This window comes from Mus musculus, chromosome X (assembly GCF_000001635.26).
Source record: "Mus musculus strain C57BL/6J chromosome X, GRCm38.p6 C57BL/6J".
In the NCBI taxonomy this organism is placed as follows: Eukaryota; Metazoa; Chordata; class Mammalia; order Rodentia; family Muridae; genus Mus; species Mus musculus.
The window spans coordinates 89,115,626-89,133,108 of NC_000086.7; positions in this window are offsets into that span (position 1 = coordinate 89,115,626).

Consider the following 17,483-nt stretch of genomic DNA (forward strand, 5'->3'; position numbering starts at 1 on the left):
TGATCAAGGCCCTTGAGTTTACTAAGAGAGTGTGCTTACAAAGGGGGAAGGCCTACCCCCACCACACACACACACACCAGTCCATTCTTGGTGTCTGGAGCCAGCCTGTAGGTGGCAGGCAGCATAGGATGTGCATCCAGTATATCTCAGGGGCCTCTCAGCAGGTAGCAGTGTCTTGGAGGAGAGCAGCAGCAGGTGACAGAACAATAGAGCCATCTGGAAGGCTCCACCCCAGGTGGTCTCATTCTCAGTGGCAGCAAAGTTTTCATCAGCATGCTTCAAGCTGGGGGAGGCTATAGAAATTGAACAACTCTATTGAATGAGAAATGTCAAGACTGAAAAAAGAAGTTAAAGCCTTTCTAGCATCCAATGAAAATGAATACACACAGTATACCCAAATGTATGGGACACAATGAAAGATGTGCTTAAAGGAAAATTCTTAGCACTAAATACCTACATAAAATTGGATTTAACAGCACATGGGAAAGCTCTAGAACAAAAAGCAGTAAGAACAAGAAGCGAAGATGGCAAGAAATAATCAATCCAATGAATTAAATTGTTAAAGCAGAAATAAAGAAAAGCAATGAAATAAGGAGATATGACTTGGAGAAAGTCAACAGCATAGACAAACCCTTATTCAAATGTTCTAAAGGGCAGAAAAAAAAACACATCCAAATTAACAAAAGTAGGAATGAAAGAAGAGACATAACAGCAGGTTTAGAGGAAACCAATAGAATTAAAAGTACATACTTTAAAATACCTATGTTCCAATTCCCTCCCCTCACTTATATTTCCTGCCTGCTAAGTCTTCTGAAGTACTCTCAGCTGCCCTAAATTGCCTGCTATCCCCAGAAATCCTCCATTATACTGCCACCTCTCTGTTCCACCTTCATTAGATCTGCTGATACAGAAGCATACATGTTATATTCTCTTCCCACACATATCTTCCAAGCATGCTGAGATCTCTGGTTCAGCCCTAACTACCCTGAGACAATTACTCTTCTCTTTGGATTTCTATTCTCCTGACACCTATTAAGAAACCTTTATCAGACCCATTGATCCAGTACCATATAGCCCAAGAATATTTATCAGGGGGCTGCCACTTCAGGGCCATTGAGGTAAGACCCCGGCCCAATACCTACTACAACAGGAACATCCACAGACTAAAGGCACCCAGATGACTAAAGGACCTTAATTGAACAGAATCAAAAAAAAAAAAAAAAAAAAACAAAAACAAAAACAGAACAAAATGACACCATTAAAGAACAGTTACACTACTAAAGCACACCCTAACACAATTGAAGCACAACCTAAAAAAAAAAAAAAAAAAAAAAAAAAAAAAAAAAAAAAAAAAAAACCCAGATGCCAACTTAGAATACTATACCCAATAAAACTCTCAAACACTGCAGATGAAGAATATGAGACATTTCAAGAAAATTCAAATTTAAACAATATTTATCCACCAATCCAGCCTTGCAAAAATACTAGAAGCTTGTACAACCACTCTGGAAATCAGTCTGGCGGTTCCTCAGAAAATTGGACATAGTACTACCAAAGGACCCCACAATACCTCTACTGGGCATATATCCAGAAGATGTCCCAACTGGTAAGAAGGACACATCTCCACTATGTTCATAGCAGCCTTATTTATAATAGCCAGAAGCTGGAAAGAACCCAGATGCCCCTCAACAGAGGAATGGATACAAAAAATGTGGTACATTTACACAATGGAATACTACTCAGCTATTAAAAAAGAATGAATTTATGAAATTCCTAGGCAAATGGTTGGACCTGGAGAGCATCATTCTGAGTGAGGTAACACAATCACAAAAGAACTCAAATGATATGTACCCACAGATAAGTGGATATTAGCCCAGAAACTTAGTATAGCGAGATATTAGGTACAATTTGCAAAACACATGAAACTGAAGAAGAACGAAGACCAAAGTGTGGACACTTTGCCCCTTCTTAGAATTGGAAACAATCACCCATGGAAGGAGTTACAGAGACAAAGTTTGGAGCTGAGACAAAAGGATGGACCATCTAGAGACTGCCATATCCAGAGATCCATGCCATGAGTAGCCTCCAAACGATGACACCATTGCATACACTAGCAAGCGTTTGTTGCAAGGACCGTGATATAGCTGTCTCTTGTGAGACTAGGCCGGGGCCTAGCAAACACAGAAGTGGATGCTCACAGTCAACTATTGGATGGCTCACAGGGCCCCCAATGGAGGAGTTAGAGAAAGTATCCAAGGAGCTAAAGAGCTCTGCAACCCTGTAGGTGCAATATTATGAAATAACCAGTACCCCGGAGCTCTTGACTCTAGCCGCATTTGTATCAAAAGATGTCCTAGTCGGCCATCACTGGAAAGAGAGGCCCATTGGACAGGCAAACTTTATATGCCCCAGTACAGGGGAATGCCAGGGCCAAAAAGTGGGAATGGGTGGGTAGGGGAGTGGGGAGGGGGAAGGGTGTGTGGGACTTTTGGGATAGCATTGGAAATGTAATTGAGGAAAATACGTAAAAAAAAAAAAAAAAAAAAGAAAAACTCCACGCAAGGAGTATAAAAAAATTCAAGAAAATACAGGAAATAAATTATTACATAAGATAAAAATAAGAGAAACATACGTACACACACAGACACCCTGAGACCATGAACATCGAAATAATACAATCACTGGTCATCATAATTTCTCAGTATCACTCAACGTAATTCTCCAATAAAAAGACAGAGACTAACTGAACTGATATCATAAAATAATCCATTATTCTACTGCATACAAGAAACATACTTCAGCAGCAAAAACATATATTACCTCAGATTAAAGGGCTGGAAAAAGTCTTTCAAGCAAACACATCCAAAAGGCAAACTGGAGTAGCCATTATAATATCTATTAAATTATACATTCAACCAAAATTAATAAAAAGAGACAAGGAAGGATACTTCATACTCATCAAAGGAAAAAAAACTACCAATTTTAAATCTCAATTCTGAATATCTATGTTCCAAAGACAAAGGCACCCACATTTTAAAAAGAAATATTCATAAGGGAAATTGGTCCAAAGGTCTCTTTTTTGTTGTTGGGTCTTTGTGTGGTTTAGGCAACACCATAACTGTGGCTTCATAGAATGAATTGGGAAATGTTCCTTCTGTTTCTAATTTGTGGAATAGTTTAAGAAGTATTGGTATTAGGTCTTCTTTGAAGGTCAGAGGGAATTCTTCAATAAAACCATCTGGACCTGGGCTTTTTTTGGGGGGGGGGACTTTTAATAACTATTTCTAGTTCCCTAGGGGTTATGGGACTGTTAAAATGATTTATCTGATCCTGATTTTGGTACCTGGTATCTGTCTAGAAAATCATCCATTTGATTTATATTTTCCAGTGTTGTCAAGTAGAGGCTTTTGTAGGAGGATCTGATGGTCTTTTGGATTTCTTCAGTTTCTGTTATGTTTCCCTTCTCATTTCTGATTTCGTTAATGTTGATACTGTGTCTGTGCCCTCTAGTTATTTTGACTAAGAGTTTATCTATCATGCTGATTTTCTCAAAAATCCAGCTCTAGTTTTATTGACTCTTTGTATAGTTCTCTGTTTCTACTTGGTTGATTTCACCCCTGACTGATTATTTTCTGCAGTCTACTCCTCTTGGGTGTATTTGCTTTCTTTTTGTTCTAGAGCTTTCAGGTGTGCTGTTAAACTGCTAATACATGACCTCTCCAATTTCTTTTTAGAGGCAGTTACAGATATGAGTTTTCCTCTTAGTACTACTTTCATTGTGTCCCATAAGTTTGGGTATGTTGTGCCATCATTTTTGTTAAATTCTATAAAGTCATTAACTCTCTTCTTTATTTCTTCCCAGATCAAGTTATCATTGAGTAGAGAGATGTTCATCTTTGTTATGTATTTGAGCTTTCAGTTGTTTTAGTTGTTATTGAAGAGCAGCCTTAGTCTGTGGTGATCAAATAGAATACATGGGATTAATTCAATGTTCTTGTATAAGTTGCATGTTACATTGTGTCTAATTATAAGGTCGATTTTGGAGGAGGTACCATGAGGTGCTGAGAATAAGGTATATTCTTTTGTTTTAAAGTGAAATGTTCTGTAGATATCTGTTAAATCCATTTGTTTCATAACTTATGTTAGTTTCACTGAATCTATGTTTAGTTTCTGTTTCCTTGATCTGTCCATTGGTGAGGGTGGAGTGTTGAAGACTTCTACTATTTTTGTGTGAAGTTCAATGTGTGCTTTGAGCAAACAGCCTTATTTCTAATAGCTACAAGCACAAAATAACCCAGATACCCTCAAAAGAAGAATGGATTTAGAAAATGTGGTACATTTAAGCAATAGAGTACTATTTAGGTATTAAAAACAATGACTTCATAAAATTCCTGGGCAAATATATGGAACTAGAAAATATAATACTGAGTGAGGTAACCCAAAAAGAAAAGAACACAGATTGTATGTACTCAGCCCCAAAGCTCAGATTTCTCTTGATACAGCCCTTAAATCATAGCAAGCTTAAGAAGAAGGAAGACTAAAGTGTGGATGCTTCAATGCTACATAGAAGGGGGAACACAATAATCAAAGGCGATATATATATATATATATATATATATATATATATATATATATATATATCGAGAGAGAGAGAGAGAGAGAGAGAGAGAGAGAGAGAGAGAGAGAGAGGAACCTGGGACAGATAGAGTAAGGGGAGGCAAAAGGGGGCCTGTTGGGCAGTAGGTGCTGGGGAGTAAAGGGATTGGGAGAAAATTTCGTCCCACCAGAGTTCTGGTGCTCTAGGTAGGTAGACCTGAGATCGCTGCTGCATGCTTTCCAAGTGGCCCTGGTTTGGATATCTGGCTGTGGGAAGCCACTGGACCCCAGATCTGCGAGAGGGTGGGCAAGGGACAGTCCTAGGCTAGAGGTTCTTAGTCTCAGGCATCCCAGACACCACTGGACACCACAAAAGAGCTGAGAACAAATTGGGTTCCCGGGGACAACTCTATCATCCTCAGGGCCAAAGGGGGGAGAGGCCAGAGAGAGAGAGTCCTTGGTCTGGTATGTAGCTGAAGCTCATGAAGGTCTTCCCTCAGGAAATTAGACTTGCCTCTTTAGGGGAAAGCATATCCCACTGTTCAAGCATGGGGGGCCTTGATGAGCAGAGACAGTCTATGGTTTTAGAGTTTACTGTAGAAAGGCAGGGAGAAAGAGAGAAGGTAGAAAGAGGGAGACAGACCACATGGCCATGTGGAAAGAGGGGAAAAGGGAGAGAGAGAAGAAGGGATAAAGACGAGAGTAAGAAAAGTAAGAGCTTAAAGAGAGCCAAGCAGGCCCTTTGATGGTGGGCTAGACTATCTTGCTGTTGTCAGGGAGGAGCATACCTGGTTATAGTCAGATAACTGTGGGGGTGGAGTCTAGCCAGAATGCCAGAATCTTGGATATTGTTTGGGTAACTTACAGTCACAGAATTATGGAGTTGCGGGCTCTGTGGTGTCAGGCACCTGTCTCTGGGAATGTGGCTCACTGTTCTGTCCCTTGTAGAGTTTTCTACTAGGTCACCGGAGCAATCCTCATTCAACCAAAATAGGCTAGCTTTTATGACCCCATAGGGGGAAGTATCAGGTGTTGGAAGGGACAGAAGAGATATACAGAGGGATAGGAAATCAAATAGAAATATGTAGCGGTGAGGGATTGGAGAACTAGGAGTAGCCACGAGAAAATCTCAGATGTGAGGGAAGTGAGAGTCTCTCAGGACCCAACAGGGATGATTCTAGCTGAAATATGCAACAAAGGAGAGATAGAACCTGTAGAGCCGACTTCCAGTAGATAGGCATGGCCCCTAGTTGAGGGATGGGGTCACCTCTTATTTCAAACTTTCTTACCCAAAATTGTTCCTGTCCAAGGAAAGACAGGGACAAAAAATGAAAGACACCCTGAAGGAAAGGCCATCCAGAGATGTTCCCACCTTGGGAATCATGCCATCTACAGACACTGAACTCCAACATGATTGCTGATACCAAGAAGAGCTTGTTGACAGGAATGCGATATGTCTCTTCCCTGAGAGGTTCTACCAGCACCAGACCAATATAGATGCAGATATTCACAACAAACCATTAGATTAAGGTCAAGGACAGTATTGGAATAGCTAGAGGAAGAACTGAAGGACCTGAAGGGGATTGCAACCCCAGAGTAAGAACCATATCAATGAACCGAACAACCCAGAGCTCCCAAAGAATGAATCACTAAACAAAGGGTATACATGGAGGGATCCGTGGCTACAGATACATGTGTAGCAGAGGATAGCTTTATCTGACATCAAAGGGAAGGGAGAACCTTGGTCCTGTTGGGTTTGATGCCCCAGTGGTAGAGAGATGCTAGAGTTGTGAGGCAGGAGTTAGTGAGTGGGAGGAGAAGCACTCTCATAGAGGCAAAGGGGAGGGGAAGAGGGAGTGTGGAATGGGGGCTTGTGGATGGGTAACCAGGAAGGGAGATATCATTTGAAAGGTAAACAAATAAAATGATTAATAAAAATGTAACTATTAAGGCTCTAGGGAAAAAGAAGCAAACATATTAAAGATGAGTATAAGGCAGGAAATAATCATAATCAGGGTTGGTATCACTGAGTTAGAAACAAAGAAAATAATACAAGAATCAATGAAACAAAGAGCTGATTGAGAAAATCAACAAAATAGATAAACCCTTAGTCAAACTAACCAAAAGACAGAGAGACAGTATCAACATAAAAAATGAGAAATGAAAAGTTAGACATAGTATCATACAATGAGGAAATTCAAAGAATCATTAGGTTGTACTTCAAAAGCCTGTACTCCACAATTTGGAAAATCTTAATGAAATGGTTGACTTTCTAAACAGATAAAACTTAACAAAATTGAATGAAGATCAAATAAACTATTTAAACAGCCTGAAAACTCCTATGGAAATAGAAGCAGTCATAAAGTCTCCAAAAAAACAAAACAAACAAACAACCACAACAACAACAACAAAAAAAAAAACCAAAATAAACCAACCAAACAAAAGCCCAGGGTCACACAGTTTAATATAGAATTCTACAGAACCTTCAAAGAAGAGTTAAAGCAATACTCTTCAAACTATTCCACAAAATGGAAACCCAAGAAACATGGCCAAACTCATTCTATGAGGCCACAGTCATGCTGATGTCTAATAAACAAAAAAGACACTACCAAGAAAGAGATTTTCAGACCAATATCTCTTATGAATATTGATACAAAAATACTGAATAAAATCCTGGGAAACGGAATTGAGGAAAACATCAAAAATATCATCCACCATAATCAAGTAGGCTTCATCCCAGGGATACTGGAATGGTTCAATGCATTGAAATCTATCATTATAATCCACCATATAAACAAACTGAAAGAAAGACAGTACAAGATCATCTCATTAGATGCTGAAAAAGCCTTTGACAAAATCTATCAACCCTTCATGTTAAAAGTCTTAGATTAGGGATACAATGCACATACCTACATCTAATAAAAGGAATATAAAGCAATTCAATACCCAACATCAAATTAAATGGAGAGATACTTGAAGCTATTCCATTAAACTCGGAAACAAGAATAGCAGAGCATTGTCTCCATATCTCTTCAATATAGTACTTGAAGTTATAGCTAGAGCAATAAGACACACAAAGGAGATCAATAGAATGTTAATTTGAATGGAAGAAATCTTACTATTTGTGGATGATATTATAGTATACATAAGCAACCTCAAAAATTCTACCACAGAACTCCTACAGCTAATAAACACCTTCAGCAAAGAAGCTGGATACAAAACTAATTAAAAAAAAAACAAGAGTCCTCTTTTATACAAGTGATAAACAGAATAATAAAGATATCAGGGAAACAACACCCCTTATAATAGCCATTAATAATATACAATAACATGATGTAACTCTAACCAAACAGCAAAAGCCCTATATAACAAGAACTTCAAGTTGCTGAGGATAGAAACTGAGGAAGATATGAGAAAATGTAAAGATTTCCCATGCACATGGGTTAGTAGGATTAACCTAGTGAAAGTGGTCATTTTAGCAAAAGCAATTATTAATTCACATCAACATTCCATATATATATATTTATATCCCTTGACAGAGTAATTCTCAAGCACTCCTCTGAGGGAGAATGGGGCTGATAGGAAAAATACAAAACAAAACAAAACAAAACAAAACAAAACAAAACAAAACAAAACAAAACAAAACAAAAGAGACAGATAATGGGAGGACTGCAGTTCTATACCAAGCCAGCAGCAAGTGTATTTTTCATAGCCTTTGTTTTGTTTTGTTTTGTTTTTTGTTTTTTGTTTGTTTTTGTTTTGTTTTGTTATGTTTTTTTTGAGACAGGGTTTCTCTGTATAGCCCTGGCTGTCCTGGAACTCACTGTTTATAGACCGGGCTGGTCTGGAACTCAGAAATCTGTCTGCCTCTGCCTCCCAACTTCTGGGATTAAAGGCATGAGCCACCACTGCCTGGCACTCATAGCATTTTTATATTACAATAATTTAGGAAGCAACGCCTCAAGCTAACAGAAAAATTTTGCTAAAATATACAAAAAAATTTTTTTTTCCCATCCCTAAAACTTCTCTGTTCCTTCAACCAAGGTCAGTAGGACCTTTATCCCCTAACGTTAGCCCCAGGTGCACTTCCTTTTTATAGTTCCATGCCTCAGTAGGCTGAGGAACCTGCCAAAAGGCCCTGACCTGCCTTGATTCTGCCTGACAGGCAGACTTTGTCTCTCTTCTTTTTCTCTGCTTCAGAGAAGCTGCAATACAGTTCCCAACAATATGGAAAAACAAACAAACAAACAAACAAACAAACAACAAGAAAAAAAACATGATAGCTAAAACAATTCTGAAGAATACAAGAACTTTTGGTGGTATCAGTATTCCTAACCTCCATGTGTACTCAGGAGCAATAGTAATAAAAATTACGTCATATTAGTATAGGGACAGACAGGCTGACCAGTGAAATAGAATTTAATACCAAAAAATAAACCCATACATCTATGGACACTTTAGTTTTGACAAAGGAGGCTAAATCAAACAATGGAAATAGAAGTATCTTCAACAAATGATGTCTTTCTAACTGATTGTCTACATGTAGAAGAATGCAAATAGATCCATATTTACCACCCTGCACAAAACACAAGTATGTGTGGATCAAAATCCTCAGCATTAAACCAAATACACTGAACCTAATGGAAGAGAAATTGGGGAATAGCCTTGACCTCATTGGTATAGGCACTAAGATCAACAATTAATGAAAGGGACATCAACAGATGCATTAAATATAACAGAACAGAGAGAGCAGAATAGCGTAGAACTCATTGATACAGGAGACAACCTCCTGAACAGATAGCTTAGGCTCTAAGATAAGCAGTTGATAAATGGTACCTAATGAAATTCAGAAGCTTCTATCACTCAAAGGATACTGACAATCAGACAAAGTGGCAGTGTAGAGAATGGGAAAAGATTTTTTACAACTCTACTTTCAATAGGGAACTAATATCCAAAATATATAAAGAACTCAAGAAACTAACTTTTAAAATACCCTCAAATAATACAAATATCTGTTTGGTACATATCTAAAAAGAAGATTATCAGTAGTGAAATCTGAAATTGTTGATACACAATCAAAGAAATGTTGAAGGTTGGAGAGATGGCTCAGCAGTTAAGAGCACTGACTGTTCTTCGAGGTGTCCTGAGTTCAATTCCCAGCAACCACATGGTGGATTACAACGATCTGTAGTGGGGATCTGACGCCATCTACAAAATTGAATAATGTTTCATATAGACTTGGGGTAGGTAGGGATGGAGGTAGAGGTTTAGGTTTTAGGGTGATCAGGAGATTAGGCAGAATGCTGAGAAAGATGGCTGGAATAAGGGCTACTTGTGGGGCTGGTGTGCAAAATTAGTAAAGTGGAAACTTTCTGGATTCTAGAGACCCTAATGAGGACTCCTATTAATGGAGGATATGGCATCTCATCTGGTCATATCTTGTAGCCAGGCAAGGCTACCATTGGAGGGACTGGGTTGCATTCACTTTATTTGTTGGCCAAGGGTTTCCATGGAAATTTGCAAACAATTCAGGCTGTTGCTAAGACAAAAGACTGCCCTCTACAAGCTGACAGCGAGGCCCCATTACCAAAGACAACACCCTCACAATTCACTGAACATGGAGAAGTCAAGGTGGTACCTAAACAGAGACTTTATACCTATATTCTAGTTTCTTTCATGCAAAAAGGTACGTTTCAGTGAACTAAAAGAAAAAAGGGACACCAACTCAGCCCCAAAATTTTGTTCTAAACTCTATCCTTCTTGTAAAATATGCTAGAACAAAGGTGCGACAGAACATACAGAAGTAGCTAAGCCATCTTTGATTTGATTTAAGATCCACTGCATGAAAAAGAACCCACACTGAACACTGCTTTGGCAGCCAAGAGCCAGAGACTAGATAGTCCAGGGATCTAGGGTAAAAACAAATACTACTGATATAAAAAAAATCAATAAAATGATTTCTGATGACATTCTGCTATACTCATAAGTCAGTGCCTTATCTAGTCAACATAAGTCTTCCTCCAGCATTGATGATAACAAGTACAGAGACCTACAGCCAGATATTATTCAAAGAGAGAGTCTAAATTAGATGTCTCAATCAAATCCCTCCCATTAGAGCTTAGGAAATCTCACAGAAGAAGAGGCAGAAAGAAAGACTGTAAGAGCCAGAAGAAATGAAGAACATCAAGAGAACATGATCCTCTGAATCAAGTAAGCAAGGCACATGTAAGTTTACAGAGACTAAAGCAGCAAACACAGGGCCTATGTGTGTCTACATCAGATTCACTGGTATATATTGTAGCTGCAAGTTTTGTATTTTTATGGGGATCCTTACTATGAGAATGAGTGTGTCTTTGAATCTTTTGGCTGCTCTTCAGGCTCTTTTCCTATTTTTGCTGTGCTGTGTCCAGTTTCAATATTATAGGGTTTTTTTTTTTTTTTTTTTTGCTTATTTTATTATATGTCATTTTATCATGTTTGGTTGTTATTTCTTAGATGCCTGTTCTCTTCTGAGAGACAGAAAGATCTGGAGAGGAGGGAAGGTGGAGAGGAACTAGAGAAATAGATGGAGGGGAATGTATGATCAGGATATATTATATTAAGAAAAGAATGTATTTTCAAAAAAGAAAAAAAACAGGAAAAAAGAATGAATTAACTTTTTACACTTGCTTAAAACTTGTGAACAAAATATAAGCATGAAGAAAACAAACGAACACTATGCAAATTAATTTTATTATTCAGAAATGTAAAGGTCAAAATATATAAAGAAATGTTGAATAAATTTTCCAAAAGGAAGGAATCCAAAGATAAATGACAACTAAATGCAAAGCAAGATAATGTATTGATCTGAATTGAGAGTGGACGGGGATTGATATAAATGGGATTAACAGGAATGAATAATAGGATATATACAGATCTAGATAACACTTATGTTATATAAAATGTTCTATGCCACCATTAGATAAGAAGAGACATTTGTTCTTAGAAACCATACTGAATTATGTGTATGTATGTAAAATTGTGAGATTATATAAAGTAAATATAAATATAAGCAATTGATGAATCAAGTGAAAAAGATAGTTATGCTTTTACATCTTTTTGAATGTTGAAATAATATTAAACAGAACTAGCTGCAAAAGAATGTAGCAGAAGAACATGTATTATCAATTATGAAATTCATAAACTTTATCAATACTCATTAATAAGACATCACACACTGAAATGGACACTAAATATTATATGAAATTAAAAACAGGTATTTGTGTCAAGACCAAAACCAGCAAGGAATAAATGTTTAAATATAATAAAACGTGTAAACATAAAGAAATGGGTTTTTAGTTTAACTTTTTTATACAAAATTCTTCAAAAGATTGAAATAATATCACCCAGCTTATTAAAGATATGTGGTTATATGTGGGACTGTGATAGGCAGCCTATTTTGGTTGAATAGGGCTTGCTCCAGTGACCTAATAGAGAAATATACAAGAGAGAGACAGGTGAGCCACATTCCCAGAATCAGGTGCCTGTCCATAACTCTGTGACTATCAGCCATGCAGAAAATGTCCAAAGTTTCTGGCATTCTGGCTAAACTCCACCCCCACAACTACCTGATAATAACCAGGTATGCTCCTCCCAACAGTTACCTGACAGCCCAGGCAATTATAAGAGGGGCTGCTTGGCCCCTCCTTGCTCTCTAGCCCTCCTTCTCTCTTTTAGCCGTCTCCCCTCTCTCCAAGTGGCCATGGTCAGCCTCTCTCTCTCTACCTTCTCTCTTTTCTCCCTGCCTTTCTACAATAAAACTCTAAAACCATAGACTATCTCTGATCATCAAGGCCTGCATGCTTGAATGGCTTGAATGATGGAATGGGCTTTCTCCTAAAGAGCCAAGTCTAACCTCCTGACAAAAGGCTATCCTGTGCTCCAGCCACAGACCTGACATAGGACTCTTGCCCACGTGGGAACCATCTAGCACACCTTCTCCTCCCTGCCCTCTCCTCCCTTAGACCCCAGGGCTGATGAGTCCCCCGGGGCCGCCATTCTTTATTTTTTTATTAGATATTTTCTTCATTTATAGTTCAAATGCTATCCCGAATATCCCCTATAACCTCCCCCCCCACTGCTCCCTAATCCACCCACTCCTGCTTCCTGGCCCTGGCATTTCCCTGTACTGGGATATATAAACTTTACAAGACCTAGGGCCTCTCCTCCCAATGATGGCTGACTAGGCCATCTTCTGCTACATATGTAGCTAGAGACACAAACTCTGGGGGTATTGATTAGTTCATATTGTAGCTAGAGACACAAACTCTGGGGGTATGGATTAGTTCATATTGTTGTTCCTCCTGTAGGGTTACAGACCACTTCAGCTCCTTGATTACTTTCTCTAGCTCCTCCACTGGGGATCCTATGTTCCATCCAATAGATGACTATGACTATGACTACTTATCAGTGAGTGCATATCATCTGAGTTCTTTTTGAGTGGGTTACCTCACTCAGGATGATATCCTCCAGATCCATCAATTTGCCTAAGAATTTCATGAATTTATTGGTTTTAATAGCTGAGTAGTACCCTATTGTGTAAATGTACCACATTTTCTGTATCCATTCCTCTGTTGAGGGACATCTGGGTTCGTTCCAGCTTCTGGCTATTATAAATAAGGCTGCTATGAACATAGTGGAGCATGTGTCCTTATTACAAGTTGGAACATCTGGGTATATGCCCAGGAGAGGAATTGCTGGATCTTCTGGTAGTACTATGTTCAGTTTTCTGAGGAACCACCAGACTGAATGTGGTGAAAGAGCAACACTCCTCCATTGTTGGTGGGATTGCAAGCTGGTACAATTAAGGTCCCCATTCTATTCTCAGCTCCTCTGTGGTATTCCACGTGGGATTCTGGAGCCTGGGAACCTGGTTACAAGAGTGCTCCTTATCCACCACCTACTGAGTGGGGTTAGTGGCTTCACACATTCAGATGCCCACGTGGGGCCACGTGGAAAGCATGCACAGACCTCCCACATCTGCCCGCCCTAATCACCAGAACTCTGGTGGGATGTTGTTCTCTCTCACTCCCTTCTTTTCCCCATACCCATGGCTCCACAGTTATAGTCACAGCAAATGCCATTTTAATCCTAGTACTCTTTTCTGTGTTATAGATATTTTGGTTTGCTTGTATTTTTTTAATAATATGTTATATGTGTTCTCTTTTATTATTAATTAAATTACAAATTAAATGTCATTTGTGTTTTGTATATCAGCAACTGGACTTAGAAAATTAACTCCTTCATTCTAGGACACACCTATTATGTGATTCTTGTCTTTAATACCCTATCAGACTGGATTTATTCCCATCATTTTTCTATCATAGGCTTCTAATATGTAGTAAAAGGTGATGATTCATTAAAATATATAAAAAATGAAGTAGGTAAGACCATTTCAGTTAAAACTGAGATGTGATTCTTCTTGGGGAAACAATGGATTCTCAATTCTGTTGCTTTGATGAAAGATTAGTCCTTTACAAATAATAAGTTTGATCTGTGAACAATACCTAATTTCATTCACATTATTAAAGACAAAAAAGTTTTAAAATGTAAGGAAAGAGTACAGAAACATTTCTTTCATACAATAATTTGACGATATAAAAGAGGCTGATTAATAGAAAACTTTCACATTTCCCATAGTTGTTCTGATACTGAGAAATTTCAACCATAATTGGCTTTTAAAATGATTCCTTTGAGGATTTTTTCTAGTTCCAAAGCAGCAGTGCACCTCAAGTGAACTGCATTGGTTGAAGCCTCAAATTTGTGGTAGCATTTTGTATGATTAAATATCTGAAGTATCTTACCTCACTGGGAGAACCATTAGGAGCCCAGAAAATAAGTCAATGGACTGAGTGATAAGTCAGCCTTGGAACATGTGCCTGTTTAGCCTTTTCAGTATCATTTAAGCAATATCACAAAATAAATGTGAGCTGTGGACATCTGAATTATTTAAAGTATTTCTATTTGTATTGCATTAAGCAATCATTTAATAATTAAAAATATTTAGAAATAATTTAATTGATCATTTAATGACATTAATGCTCTACTGCGGTGATTTCAAAAGTCTATTAGAATTGCCTTAGGGAGCTCGTTACCAGCATATTGCAAGATGCGGCCTTCCAAGACTCTGCTGCTTGTCTGAAGGGATACTTGATCTTTTTTATCCAGCAAATTTCTAGAGGGTGCTAATACTTCTGGACAAAGAACCACACACAAAAATGTTGACCTAAAATTTATGTAACAGTTTGAAATTCCGAAATGGAACTTCCTCCCTATGGGGCATTGGGCTATACAAAGACAGTCTGGTCTCCGGTTGAGCTGAGTCTGAACCCTGGGACCCAGTAGTGATAATTTACCTACATGGAACAGAAGGAGTTCTCTCATGTTTCCTGGGCCCTGGCTTCTGTCGAAGCCTCCTCAGCCCCCACAAGAGAAGCATGGTTAGTAGTCATGTAGGCAATGTCCCAAGCTTCTGACCTTCAGGCTAAACGCCTCCCCAGTTACCTAGCAACAGAAAATATAGCAGCATACTTTAAGAGGGGCTGTTTGGCCCCTCCTTGCTCTCTCACTCATCTCTCTCTCTCTTTGTCTTCTCCTCTCCTCTCTCTTCTCTCTTCCTCTCTCTCCCTCTTACTCTCTAGACATTCTTCTCTCTCTCTCTTTTCTACCTTCTCTCTTTCCCCTTGCCTTTCTATAATAAAGCTCTAAAACCATAGACAGTCTCTGCTTATCAAGGTCCGCTATGCAGACTCTCACCTGTGTGGGAACCTCTCTCCCTCAGCCATCTCTCCCATAACCCCAAGGAAACAAGGTGGTGCCCTAGGCTCCCAGTCAGGGGCTGCCCATTGTCTAACACCCCCCACCCCCATTGAGTGGGGTCAGTGGCTTAGATGCCCAACAGGGACTGAATGGAAAGTGTCTGGCAGCCCCTCCCATGTCCTCTTGCCCAGAGCATAGGAGGAACTATGGCTAGATGTGGGATATCCTTCCCCCGCCCCCCACTTCCCAGCCCTTTTTAGTTCTCATATATCCCAATATTTTCAATTGTTTAAAATACTTTGTATACATGGGAATTTTGTAAATATATAAACATGACTATCTTTGAAATGCTATGTTTATTGCTGTCTTAACATTTGTGGATCTAGAGCTTCATCACCCAACAGAATATCCATTGTGTACTATGGCATTTGAAATTAATAAAAAATTAAATACCTTAATTATGCTAGCCACCTTTAGGAACATAGTAGGCACATGCTACTAAAATCTTTCTGACTGTACAAAAAGGAGCTTGTATTTGAGCAACAGAAGTTGTTTTGTATAGGTAAGTTCATTTTTCACCTTTGTAAGTTGTCCAAACCTGGTGATGTATTTATATAAGAATAAGCAATCCTATAGGTGATGTGATTTCACACATTTGATTTTTTTCTACATGTTCTTGCATATCATAGACACACACACACACATACACATACAACCACCAGCTTTTTTTCTCACTCAGTTGCTAATACCTGCATTTCTCAACTTCAAAGCTTACACCCAGTTTACATATCTACATATGGATGAAGATTGTTCCTTATCCACATTAACATTGTCCCACAACTCTAATTAAAAGACATAAATCGTTGAGAAGATAAAAATAAAACATATGTTCATCTTAGGATGGAGATAGAGGCTAAAAAATAACAGTGAAAATATCATTCAGAGAGTTTATAAAACACTTATTTCTTTGTCTGAGGTGGGGAGATGGTTCAGTGAGTAAATTGCTTTAATGTCAAATGTATAGCCTGGAGTTTGGATCCCCAAAATCCATACAAAAGTCACTCAGGCATGGTGAGCACTAGCACTACAAGCACATGCAAAATGAAGAGACATGGAATCACTGAAGCAAGCTGAAGGTAGGGACATGCTGGAATTGGGGGCTCCTTCCGCGATGAGAGATTATGTCTCAATAAATATAAGTGAAAAGCAATTTAACGTATCAGATATTAACATCAGGCCTACACACACACACACACACACACACACACACACACACTCAAATATATGTGCATGCAGTGTATTCAATTATAAACAAAAAAAAAATTTCTATACTAAATACCTTCAATATTATACTGCATCCTTTTTAATGGTTCTAATAAAAATAGGATTGTAAGACTTTATAAGGAACAATGAATTTTTGTATCACAACTCTATAAATTATGTGCAGTGCTATAGAGAATACTTATAAAATAAATACATGAAGATTGTGGTATTGTATCTCTGATGAACATATGTGTGAAATATATTTCGTACAGTGGTAGAACTTATGCAAATATTGTGCATAATATGTATTTGATGTTAAAAATTAAGAACGTATAGTAGTACAATGTTGTGGTATAATTGCAGAAATTTGTATCTTACTGTCTCTGAAATGGCTGCTGAATCCATTCTTTTTAAGCTCAACATGCTTTCATTTTAAAATACACAATAAGACATATAATTGGGAGGATTTTCAGATGACTTGTGATATCTCTTACCAAGCTTGTGCTACTCTCCTGCCGAGTCTGGATGGACTTTGAATATATTTTCAAGATTATGTTACATTATTTGACAAAAGAGATTATGCAGATGTCCTTAAGACCTTGAGTAAGTCCATGCTAATATAGGGACATTTTCGAGGTCTCATTAGCTGATTATCAGATATAATCAAGTTAACACTTAAAGGCAGTGAGTTCTTCCTACTCTTAGAAATTCAGAGAGTAAAGGGCTTAATCTAATGGCAGGCCTTTGTTGGCATTGAGGACAGATGACAAACAGCTCCAAGACATGAGAACATCCTTGGGTGACGGCCAAGAAAAGAATGGGATATT